The sequence below is a fragment of the Mauremys reevesii genome, linkage group 2 (assembly GCF_016161935.1).
Source record: "Mauremys reevesii isolate NIE-2019 linkage group 2, ASM1616193v1, whole genome shotgun sequence".
NCBI lineage: Eukaryota > Metazoa > Chordata > Testudines > Geoemydidae > Mauremys > Mauremys reevesii.
The window spans coordinates 27,209,599-27,221,519 of NC_052624.1; positions in this window are offsets into that span (position 1 = coordinate 27,209,599).

Genomic DNA, 11,921 nt, shown 5'->3' on the forward strand with positions numbered 1-11,921 from the left:
CCAAGTATCCAGTATAAACTCCACAGGCACTACAACAGCCTAACCATGAAGTCACAGTCTCCCTGGGTACTCGGATATATCTTGCCACTGTGAAAGTAGAATGAATTATATTGTAAAAATAAGAATGGATTAAAGAAATGTTGTATGTACCTTTAAGCAGAAATAAGAAATGTTAAAATACAGGTGCCAGGAAAAGAAACATTAGGCATAAACAATGGTGCTAATGGTGAAACATTAGCAGAAGATCGGTAATAGTTAGTAAGGAAATAAGATATGCATGCCTAGCCCAGGTAAACTTATCAGATTCTGCTTCCGTTGTTATCTTATTAAGTTCTCGCCCTTTTATCTGTATAAATAAGATAGTTTGTGTCTTGCACAGTGCTCACATAATTGGGGTGTTATTAGCAGAGCGCTGTGCTAATAAAACAGAGTGGTCTGACAAACTGTGAGTCCTGAGTCTAATTTTGACACCACCCAGGTAAGTTTGCCTTTGTGATAGATGGTCCCTTACACCAAAGTTCAGGTTAATCCCAGTCCAAAAGAACCAGTCACTTACCCCAGGTCAATTGCACCTTCAATCCTACACAAGGACAATGCTTGTAGCCAGTCCTATAATAAATTAACTTAAGATTTATTAACTATGAAAAAGAAATGAGTTATTTACAACTTTAAAACAAGTACACACACACACACACACTCTGAGTTAATCTTAGGTTCCAAAAGATAATATATGCAAACTCTATAAATTCTCCAGGGTTAACCTAGGCTAAGCAGCTGGGCTCCCTTGCTTAAGCTTAGAAATCTTGCTCTCCCAAAATCCAAGCAGCACAGAGACCCAGTTTCTTCTTGCCAAGGATTTTTACTCCCTTCCCACAGAGTTCAAGGTGATAGGACAAGTCTTCATGCAGGGCTGCTCTTCATGGGTGTGGAGGGAGCAATCAACAAAGTCTTTGCCCTTTGATGTTTCACAGTGGGCCTTCTTGTGTGCAGGACCTAACACAGTCTGTAGGAAGCCAGCTTTTACATTAATTGATATGTCTTTCCTGATTGGTGAGTTACAGTTACAGAGGTTTACAATTCAGACACTTAATCTAACCTTATAACATGGAGTACAGATATTAAGTGAGATTAATACATGCAGCATCCCACAAGCATTTCATAATGTCTAAACACATTTTTATAAATCTAATACCTATTTCATATAATACTAACATAGGTGAGCCAGGCTGGTTTCCAACTATGCATTCTTCAGGGTTCAGTTGGAGCCTAGGGGCACAATTCTTTTTTTGTTGGACAATGCCAGTTTGTTGAAACCAAAATTTTGTACGAACCTACCAGTTTTGACAAAACTTTCATAGGGAAAAGATTTCTCAGGTCCAGGATGGAATTCCTAGTCAAAATCAGAGAGCGAAAGAGACCCACCCCAGAACAGCCTGGTGTTCAGGGAATGCAGCTGGGAGATGCTGGTTCAATTCCCTAATCTGCCTGATTCAGGTGAGTAACCTGACCACCAGGCTATTGGCTACTCAGGGTAGGGGTGAGTCTCTCGCTCTTTGTTTATCTTCGTTTTATCCTCATGTGTAATGAGAAAATTTTGAAATCACAAAATGGGAAAACAGTCCCCTGCCAAGTTCTGAGCTTAGGGTGAGAATTGGGATTCTGGCTGGAGTTCAGGGAGGGCTCCGTGTGTGTGTGTGTGTGTGTGTGTGTGTGTGTGTGCGTGTGCGAGAGAACAAACATGCAGGGAGGGCTCTGGTGGTGGTGATGATATGTGGGGAAAATGGGCAGAGAGGTCTCACAGGGGATGGGTAGAGATGTGGGGGGAGTCTTTACCTGGGCACTGGGCAGATGCAGCTCCAATTCACCATGTTCCAAGGCTTCAGGTTCCTAGTCTCCCGTGAGCCAGGGAGCTCTGCCAGTCACACTGCAGCCCCTGGTCTCTCCGGAGAGTCTTTCCCACAGGTCTCCTCCTGCCCTGGTCTCACAACTCCTTCCTCTTGGTTAAGGGATTCCACAGCCCACCTCCTCAGGGTTGTGCCATGATTCGAGCAGACTCCCCCAGCCCACCAGTCTCCATTCTGGTTCACATGCCAGGGAGTTGATTCAATGGAACAAGGGTTGGCTGCCTTTGGGTCCCTTAAGGTGGCAGATTACCCTCTTACAGCGAACCACTTCCAGCAAGCTCACATGCCATCAAAGATACACATACCACAGTCTGGGAACCTCTGTGCTAAATTAAAGAGCCACGTACAAACAGAAATCTTTTCCCCATGTAGGGACGTGCGGACTGTGATCAAATCTTCTCTTAACTTTCTCTTGGACAATCTAGTCTCTACTGGACTCTTTCCAATTTTTCCACATCCTTTCTGTAGGGTGGGGCCCAAAACTGGACACAGTACTCCAGATGAGGCCTCACCAATGTTGAATAGAGGGGAATGATCATGTCCCTCAATCTGCTGGCAATGCCCCTCTTGAGATAATGCTGCTCTCTTCTTATTTACAATGTCACTAGAAAGTGAGAACAGGCATTTGCATGTCACTTTTGTAGCTGGCATTGCAAGGTATTTACGTGCCAGATATGCTATATATTCGTATATCTCTTCATGCTTCGGCCACCATTCCAGAGGACATGCTTCCATGTTGATGATGCTCATTAAAAATAATGCGTTAATTATATTTGTAACTGAACTCCTTGGGGGAGAATTGTATGTCCTGTGCTCTGTTTTACCCACAATCTGCCATATAATTCATGTTATAACAGTCTCAGATAATGATCCCGCACATGTTCATTTTAAGAACACTTTCCATTCAGATTTCACAAAATGCAAAGTAGGTACAAATGTGAGATTTCGAAAGATAGCTACAGCACTCAACCCAAGGTTTAAGAATCTGAAGTGCCTTCCAAAATCTGAGGCGGCTGAAGTGTGGAGCATGCTTTTAGAAGTGTTAAAAGAGCAACACTCTGATGCAGAAACTACAGTACCCAAACCACCAAAAAAGAAAATCAACCTTCTGCTGATAGCATCTGACTCAGATAATGAAAATGCGTTGGTCCACACTGCGTTAGATGGGTATCAAGCAGAACCCGTCATCAGCATGTATGCATGTCCCCTGGAATGGTGGTTGAAGCATGAAGGGACATATGAATCTTTAGCACATCTGGCATGTAAATATCTTGCAACGCCAGCTACAACAGTGCCATGAGAACACCTGTTCTCACTTTCAGGTGACATTATAAACAAGAAGCTGGCAGCATTATCTTCTGAAAATGTAAACAAACTTGTCTGAGCAATTGGCTGAACAAGAAGTAGGACTGAGAGGACATGCAGGCTCTAAAATTTTACATTGTTTTATTTTTGAATGCAGTTTTTTTTGTACATAACTCTACATGTGTAAGTTCAACTTTCATGATAAAGAGATTGCACTACAGTACTTGTATTAGGTGAATTGAAAAATCCTATTTCTTTTGTTTTTTTACAGTGCAAATACTTGTAATAAAAAAATATAAAGTGAGCACTGTACACTTTAAAAGCAGCAAAGAGTCCTGTGGCACCTTATAGACTAACAGATGTACTGGAGCATGAGCTTTCATGGGTGAATACTGTACACTTTGTATTCTGTGTTGTAATGGAAATCAATATATTTGAAAATATAGAAAACATCCAAAAATATTTAAATAATGGTATTTATTATTTAAGAATGAGATTAATCGCGATTAATTTTTTTAAATCACTTGACAGCTCTAATCTGAACCCTTTCCAATTTTTCAAAATCCTTTTTGAACTGTGGCCAAAGAACTGGACACAGTATTTGGTAATGGTCTCAGTAACAACGCCCTATAGAGAGGTAATACCACTTGCCTACTTCCACTGGATTAATTAAACATCCAAAGATAATGTTTGCCTTCTCAGCTACAGCATCACACTGGCAGATCATGTTCTGTTGATTATCTAGCATGAGCTAGAGTCACTGCATTCTAGGATACTGTCTCATCTTGTAAGTGTGACCTATAGTCTTTGTTCCTAGATGTTTGACCTTACATTTGGCTGTATTGGTGTAACTGACCTGCCCCATTCCACCGATTTGTGTGTCATCTTCACATTTTACCGGCAACGATTTCATATTTGCTTTCAGATCATTGATGTAGATAATGAATAGCATTAGGATGAAACCAGATCCCTGCAGTATCCCAATAGAAATATCCCATTGTATGACGCTTCCCCATTTACAATTAGTTTTTGTGATCTATAACAATACACTGTTTTTTATTTTTAATCAGAATGTCATGTGGGACCAACAGCTTGTGTACCTGGCACAACAAAGCATGCCAGCGGGGTATGTCTGTAAAGTGCATTAATGCTATGCTCCGTCTATTTGGTAACATAAACTAGATACCTCTTAGAGTGCACCAGCAGGGCAACACAGAGCAGTTAGAGCACAACATGTTACAAATCACACCCCTCTAGTGTGCTTTGCCAGCATCTTGTACACAAGCCTCAAGTCAAATGACATACAGAAGCCAGTTACATGAACAAGTTACTTCTATCAGCCAAACTTGAGAGGTCAAAAGATAACCCCAGAACCTATTTTCCATAAAACTATGCTACCATCTTCTAATTCTTTACGTATCCCACATCAGCCTTTTCACTGATTTTGCCCAGGATCAATGTCAGGCTAACCTGCCTATAGTTTCCCAGGTTACACCATTTGCCCTTTTCAAATATTGGTACATTAGCATTTTTCCAGTCTTGTGGAACTCTCCCCATGTTCCAAGATTTGTTAAAAAAAATAATTAATGCCTCAGAACTCATGAGTCAATTCTTTTAATACTCTTGGGTGCAAGTTACCTGGCCCTGCAGATTTAAAATGGTTTAGTTGCTGTTTAACATCCTCCCTAACTACTGATAGAACAGAAAAGATTCCATTATTACTGTAATACATCATCCTGCTTCTTTCCAAAGTTATTGAATACTTCTACCTTGTCTGCATCATAAATGATAATTTTACCATTCTTGTGTAATATCTGATCCATACAATTGCTAGGATTTAGATTGTTCCTGATATATTTAAATAATTTCTTCTTATTGTTCTTAATCCTATTGGCCATAGATTTTTCACTGATCTCTTTAGCCTCCTTTTTCAGCTGTCTGCATTTCCTAACTGTTGATGTGTACTCATTGCTATCAGGTTCTCCATTCTTCCATTTATGTATTTTTTTTTATTGCTACCCCTTTAACTCTTCCCTCTGAACAAGGATTTTTAGCCAAAGAAGTCTTCTTTTGTGATTGTGAAATTGTGTGTGGCAGTTGAGGTGAACTGGGCAGCTAATAAAGTATTTTTAAACAATTTCCCATTATTCACATTTTTATGTTTAAATATTTCCTCCCACTCTATCTGGCACAGGATTGTTTTCAGCTTTGGGAAACTGGGTTTTAAAAGTGCCAAATATATATTACTGGATTGGACTATATATTTTTTTTCACATAGCAAATGAAAATAGTTTGTGATCACTCACACCTAGGCAAGGTCTAATATAGAATTATCCCAAGTCAGTTACAATACTTTGTTAGAAAGTTTTCTATATTTTTTAGAAACTCAAAGGATGTTTTACCATTGGCATCATGAGACCTTCAGCATATGTTCCCCAGACTGGAATTCCCCTGATGATGCAATTTTTCTTTTTACACATTGAAGATGGATGTTTAACAAGCTGCTCCTTCATTAGATTTGGTGGTCAATAGTAGCCTCCCAACAATACCCCATTTTGTGATTTATCAGTTAGAACATTGAGCCATAAACATTCCATGTCCTGGCCCTTTAAATTGCCAGTAACTCTAATGGTATCTCTTGTGTGGAGTGTCCCTCATGCCTCTTCTGCCTATTCTATTGTTCCTGAATGGAATGTATCCAGTGATTTTAACTTTCAGCCATGTGAATCATCCCACCAGATTTGTAGTGTCCAGCTCCTGTAACACAAGTGACATTACCATGGCACACTGTAGTGCTCTCACAAGTGTTTGTGTTGTCTAGAATGGTGGTCACTAGGTAATTCTGCTTGCAAAATGTCCACCTTCCAAGGGGTTCCACTGAAACTTAAACTGGAAAACATTACACTAATACTATTCATCTGGCTAATTGGTCTGCATTGAGCCAGAACTTAAAAAACCCCAGACCTTATATTTTGCTGATGTAGCCTCTGAAAGCCACGGTTATACTTACAAGTATCAGATTTTAAAAAAATGTGACATTATTGAAACTCAGACATGCACCTAGCAATTATTGGGAGACTCAAGGATCTCACTGTAATGTATAGAACCATAGACGCTGGCTTCCTCTGGGCCCAGGGGAGTGCCGGGCCCAGGCGTCAGCCCTGGAGCACCCATGGAGTCGGTGCCTATGTATACAAAAAACTCATCCAAGTGTAAAGTCAGCTAGGAAAACATGGAAAGATAAATATCTTCATTCTCCCAACACGTCCTTACCAGGTTCTGATACTGGTGCTATATAATCATACCTATGAGATTATATGTGTATATGCTGGGTACATAACCTGACCATTCAGAGCAGTACACATTTGCATAAGTGTCGTAATTATCCACAAGGGGGAGCAGGAGGGTAACTTGTTTCCAGTAAGACTACTATAGGGATTTCAAGCCTGCACAGTTAAAGGTGAGTCATCTGTGTGAGGCTACAAATTTCTCACCACTACTTCATAGAACAAGGTGCTGAAACTCGCTTTCAACTGATCTGAAGAAGCTGTCTTTCCTGTCACTCCCTAGTTTGATCTTACACTGCACTGGATTCACTTTATGTGGGAAGGCCCTGTCTCAAGTCCTTAGGGTATAATAATTTGAAGATTTTTATAATCTTCCTATGTTCAGAAGTTATACTGAGGACAGAGGTTTTTATTTCAGTGCAGGTTATATAATAGAAGAGTTGGGGTGAAAGGATATTGATGTACAATAGAAGCTGTTAAAAAAATTGTGAAGCTCCAGTTTTCAGATTTTTTCAGGAGTGTAATTTATCCAGATAATGTGTTCATGTTACAAGCTGGATAGTATATCTGGGAGAGAAGTGGTCTCATTTCCTACTAGGAACAGGTAAGTATCAGACTAGTGTATTCCTATGGAATGCAAATAACAGATTCAAAGGATATTAAAAAGGTTTTTTTTTATTGTCACAATACAGTACCAGCAATTGCAATTAGAACCAAAAAATAAGTACTCAAAAGGCTCAAGCTAGAGGGAGCTTCAGATCTAGTTCAAACACAAAAAAAGTCCCATTGCAATGGGGGAGGGGAGGGAATCAGATACTGGTCTGGTAGCAGAACGTGTGTCATGCTTCATTTCAAATTAATTTCTGGTCCTTATTTAGAGACCACTAGAAAACGAAAGCTAGCAAAGCTAAAAGGAAAATGTCACAGCTGAACCCAAAGTTCTGAGGCAAACACAGAAGTTCTAATTATATTTACAGTTTAATGTGCAAAATATCTTGGTTCAGCTACCAGCTAACAACCTTTTCAAAGGCTAGTGTATTGTAATGAGAGGATGGCAGAAGGGAGTGCTGTGAATTAATGATCTGGGATTTCTTATGGGGCAAATGTACTGGAAAATATTTTAATTAGGATTCAGCACTGGGTCATTAATACTCATGTGACCAAGGAAGGGAATGGAAAAAATTCTACATAGCCTTCCTTTCAGTCAGCCAATCCTAACTCACACAATAGCTTATCCAACAACTTTGTGTTGCCCATAAAAATGCAGCACCGTGAACCTGCATAATGGTACAATGATGCGATGAAGAGCTATAGCCCAGTTCTTCGATCTTCTGTATTAATTCCTCACAAGGAAGTATAATCACAAGGACATCACAACTGTGAACGCTGCAAAATACTTCCCATTCTAACCACACACACGCGCACACTTGCACATCATAGGAAAAAAATGCTCTCTCGGGCTGAAGTTTTCCCAAGCTGGGTCTGGGGGGGGGGGGGGGGGGCGAAGAAAGGTGAACTCTGTATGTGTATCAAGTCGGAGGTAAACCCCTTCCGTCATTTTTTAATTATGGGAAACTAGGAAAAATGCTTCTCTCTGTAAAAATATTCAAGCTATATGTCACACATGGCACAATCAGAGCCTGAAGTCTAAAGCATAGCATAGACACAGTCCTCAGTGAGGACTAGCACTCAGTTCTATACTGGGTTCTGCTTTGACAAAGTTAGGAGCATTTGCAAATTGTATATGCAGCAGGTTTGTTGGTTAACTTTGTAGATGCCCATTGTCCTACCCGTGCCTCCTCAGAGGCTCCGCTAGGCTGGGGATAGTGCAGCTACACGACATCAGGGCAGGGAGCATCTCTGGAGTAGGTTGGGGATGTACACTCCTGTGTGGGATCCTGTGTGCCAGCCTACAGGGATAATTCGAGCTAGGGAAGGCAAGGGGAAAAAATGGGGAAGGGGGAGTTGAGTGTTTGCTGATGCTAAGATCTTCCTTCCACTACCCATTTCACAGAGACTGCACAGAGGCTATTACACCTCAGAAGCGTGAGAGGAGAGAATTCTTCCCTTCACCCTGGTGAAGCAGAGCAGTGCATAGCCCAGCAGAGCAGGCAACTGACCCTGGCTCCCCTGAGTTGCAGGGTAGGGCCCTAACCACTAGATCTTCCTCTCCCACTCCCCCAGTAACCTTCTTTTTATACCCCATCCCTCAGAGTTAAATTTGAACCCAGCATTGTCTGCTGCTTGGTTTAAGATTAGAAGGGGCGGAGTGGGTAATAAAACGAGAGACTGATTGTAATGGCACTGATCAAAACATTCTTTGACAATTATTTTTTGAAAGGAGGTGGGAGGCTGGGAGCTGTATGAGGATATGCCTGTTCCTCTCGGATACTACAGGAAAACATGTCTAGCAACTCTTATTCTTAAGAGACTATTACTTTGCTGAGGCCATTGAGAGCTGGAATTACCTGTCACATACAAGTTAGACAAAGCCAGGAACTAGAATCACTATACAAAAATGTAACACATACAAATGGAGGCCCAGATTCTCAGCTGTGCTTCAGGAGCACTGGGCACAGCTGGGAATGAGGGTGTGTGTGTGTGACAAAGTGCTGGGTTTGTGCCAACCTGGTTCAAAACTGCACTCACAGCCGATATAAAGGAGCCTATATAAGAAAAAGACCCAAAAATCGAGACTATAAAATAAAATTGGGATATCTGGCCACCGTAATATTAACTGAGTGCATTAAATTCTTACCTGCAGACCTGGGGATCTGGTCAAGGATAACTAAAAAAAACTTTCCACCCTCAAAAAGTCCTGGATTCTTTAAAGATTCATGCCTCGTCTTGCAAGCCAGACAGCATCGCAATTACCGTAAGTTCCTCTTCAGAATATTGCAGTATTTTTCAATGCACTTTAGGACAGTTCTTCACTTTTAAACAATGTAAGCAGGAAGGCCTCCATGAACACAGTGAGACTAGGCTAGTCTTCCCCTATGCAGACACGAGTTCCACAACTCACCTGGGGCATGTGTACACTACAATTTGTAATCTGGTTCTAGCATGGGTTAATTAATAAGATTACAAATTGTAGCATGCACAAGCCTTTGGTTCTTATCTTGCTCCAAGCATCGTTCTGCGATTTAAGATGTTTCTGTGTTAATTTTCTGTATTGAATTTTTCAGATCGTTTCTCTTTTCTAATGCACCAGGCTGTGACCTGCTTAGCTTCTAGCTCCCGGAATTTTCTTAACTTCATTCTGCATGATCAGCTGTCATCATTAGCACATTGTACCATTTTTGTTGCTTTTCAATCTTTTGTTTTAGCTTCAGGGGGATGTGATCAGAATGAAAGCAATACTACTGTTTTATTATATTTGTCCTTTGTTAGACCCCAATTCAGCAAAGCACTTAGCCACTTGTTGTATATTCTTAAGACCCACTGAAGTTAAGATTTGGAGGGCCTCTAACTCACAAATATGCAGGGCATAGTGAAAAAAATTATTTTAGTCTTATTGTCTGGAAGCTAGAATCACTCACTAGCTTCATTAGAAGACAGCATATTTAGACTCCATTAATTAATACTCCCTTATATAGCATACAGTCAAAGTCAACCTGTGGAATTCATTCCTTCAGGAACAAAAATAAGATACAGTAGTAGGAGTTATTAAAGTAATTAATTTAATTACTAATAACATTTAAAGTTATGAACACAGAGTGATCTAATTAAATTTCATGCTTCAGGGTGCAAAATGATCCCATGCAGAGGACAGAATCTTCTACCACTGCTCACACCCATTTGAATAGCATTCCAGAATGAGCATTATTGGATTAAAGGCATGAATATAGCTTCATTATTGGATTCCCGCCCCCGGAACCCATCTACCCCAGAAGCTTCAAGTATTGGCCACTACCACAAGCAGAACGTTAGACTAAGTCAACTTGTGTGCTGCTCAAGAGCCAAATCTGTGTCCTCAAGCATATAATGAAACTGCAAGCACAGATAGTCTGCGCATGTTTCTTTATGTTTAGTGACTATGAACATAAGAGCTGAGCTATTTAGGTGTCTCAAAGAAGTTTTCTAAGTACTCTGCACCTAACAGCTCCTACTCAGAACAAAGACTGAGGAGCACTTCTGAAAATATGGCTGCATTTAGGTGCCTAAATAGCTCAGCTTTTTAGAAAACCCAGTCCCAATTTGTGGGTGCTGGCCTTAGTTATAAAAACCTGGCCCCAGGTGGGGGTGTTGGTTATCACATTTCAGATACCAATGCAATTATCAATGCTTTCCAAAACACAGAGGAATATTTGGTCCCTGCCCCAAAGCTTTTACAATCTGAAAAGACAAAGAAAAGGGGATTTAACATACAAGTAATAAGGGTGATGAGAAACACACATTTTGTTAGTTTTTAAAAACTATACACTCTAAATTCCTCCTCCTCCTCCCTACACAATTCAGCCACTCATCTTTCTACCCACGCCAATTCCCAGGTTCGCTTATGTCTTTTCATGGGTAACCTCCTCCCTTTTCTTCCTTCCCCCCCCTTAGATGCTGTTTTTATTTATCTATCTATATATAAATAAAAGTGTGTGTGTGAGAGATCATTTTTTCCAAAGATCACTTTGCTGCTTTCCTTCAAACTTTTTATTAAGGCAAAGTTAAAATAAAACATTAACACACTTCATTGTACACTGCTTATTTGGGATCAGTTTAATATCTGAAGAACTTGGCTAACAATTCTGGCTGGAGAGCTCTCCTCCTCTGAGTGTGTTAGAAAGGCTGAGCAAATTTCTAAACACCTACCCCTCTTTTTTGGTGCTGCTCTTCTGTATGTGGTGGTGTGAATGCTTTTTCATTACAAAGACAGTCCATATTTTATTATACCACAATTCTGTTGGGGGGTAAGCAGGTGGGAGTTGAGTCACACATTTCCAGTAAGGTGCAATACAGCATCTAGCTGGTAACAATAAAAAAAAAAGAATTTGTCATTCTGTTTAAAATACACTCCCTTTCCTGGAGAATTAAATAAGGTCAGGAGATCTCCAGAAAGTTGTAATTTTGTCACAAGTCCCCTCCCTTTTCTATAGATGAGCACTGCAGTCGCACTACCCCACTGGATTGCCACCTGGATGTGGTGGAGCGGTTCGAGTGTTCCCATGATCCTGAGAGCAATGCGTCAGGAGTCTCGCACTCCAGGCAGGGTCGCCCCAGGCGGCAAGGTCGAAGGTGCAGTTCCAGATGAATAGCGAACCAATCCCCACCTTCCCCAAGTCAACGGCAGAGCAGGTGGTTGAAGAGACAATTTCTCTCATTGGCTGTGACGGCAGATGAAAGCTTGTCTTGGTTTCCTTGCCACTGTAGTAGGATCCTCATTCTGTCAAGCACCGTATGAACGTGGGTGTGCAACAGTTTCCCCACATTAAAA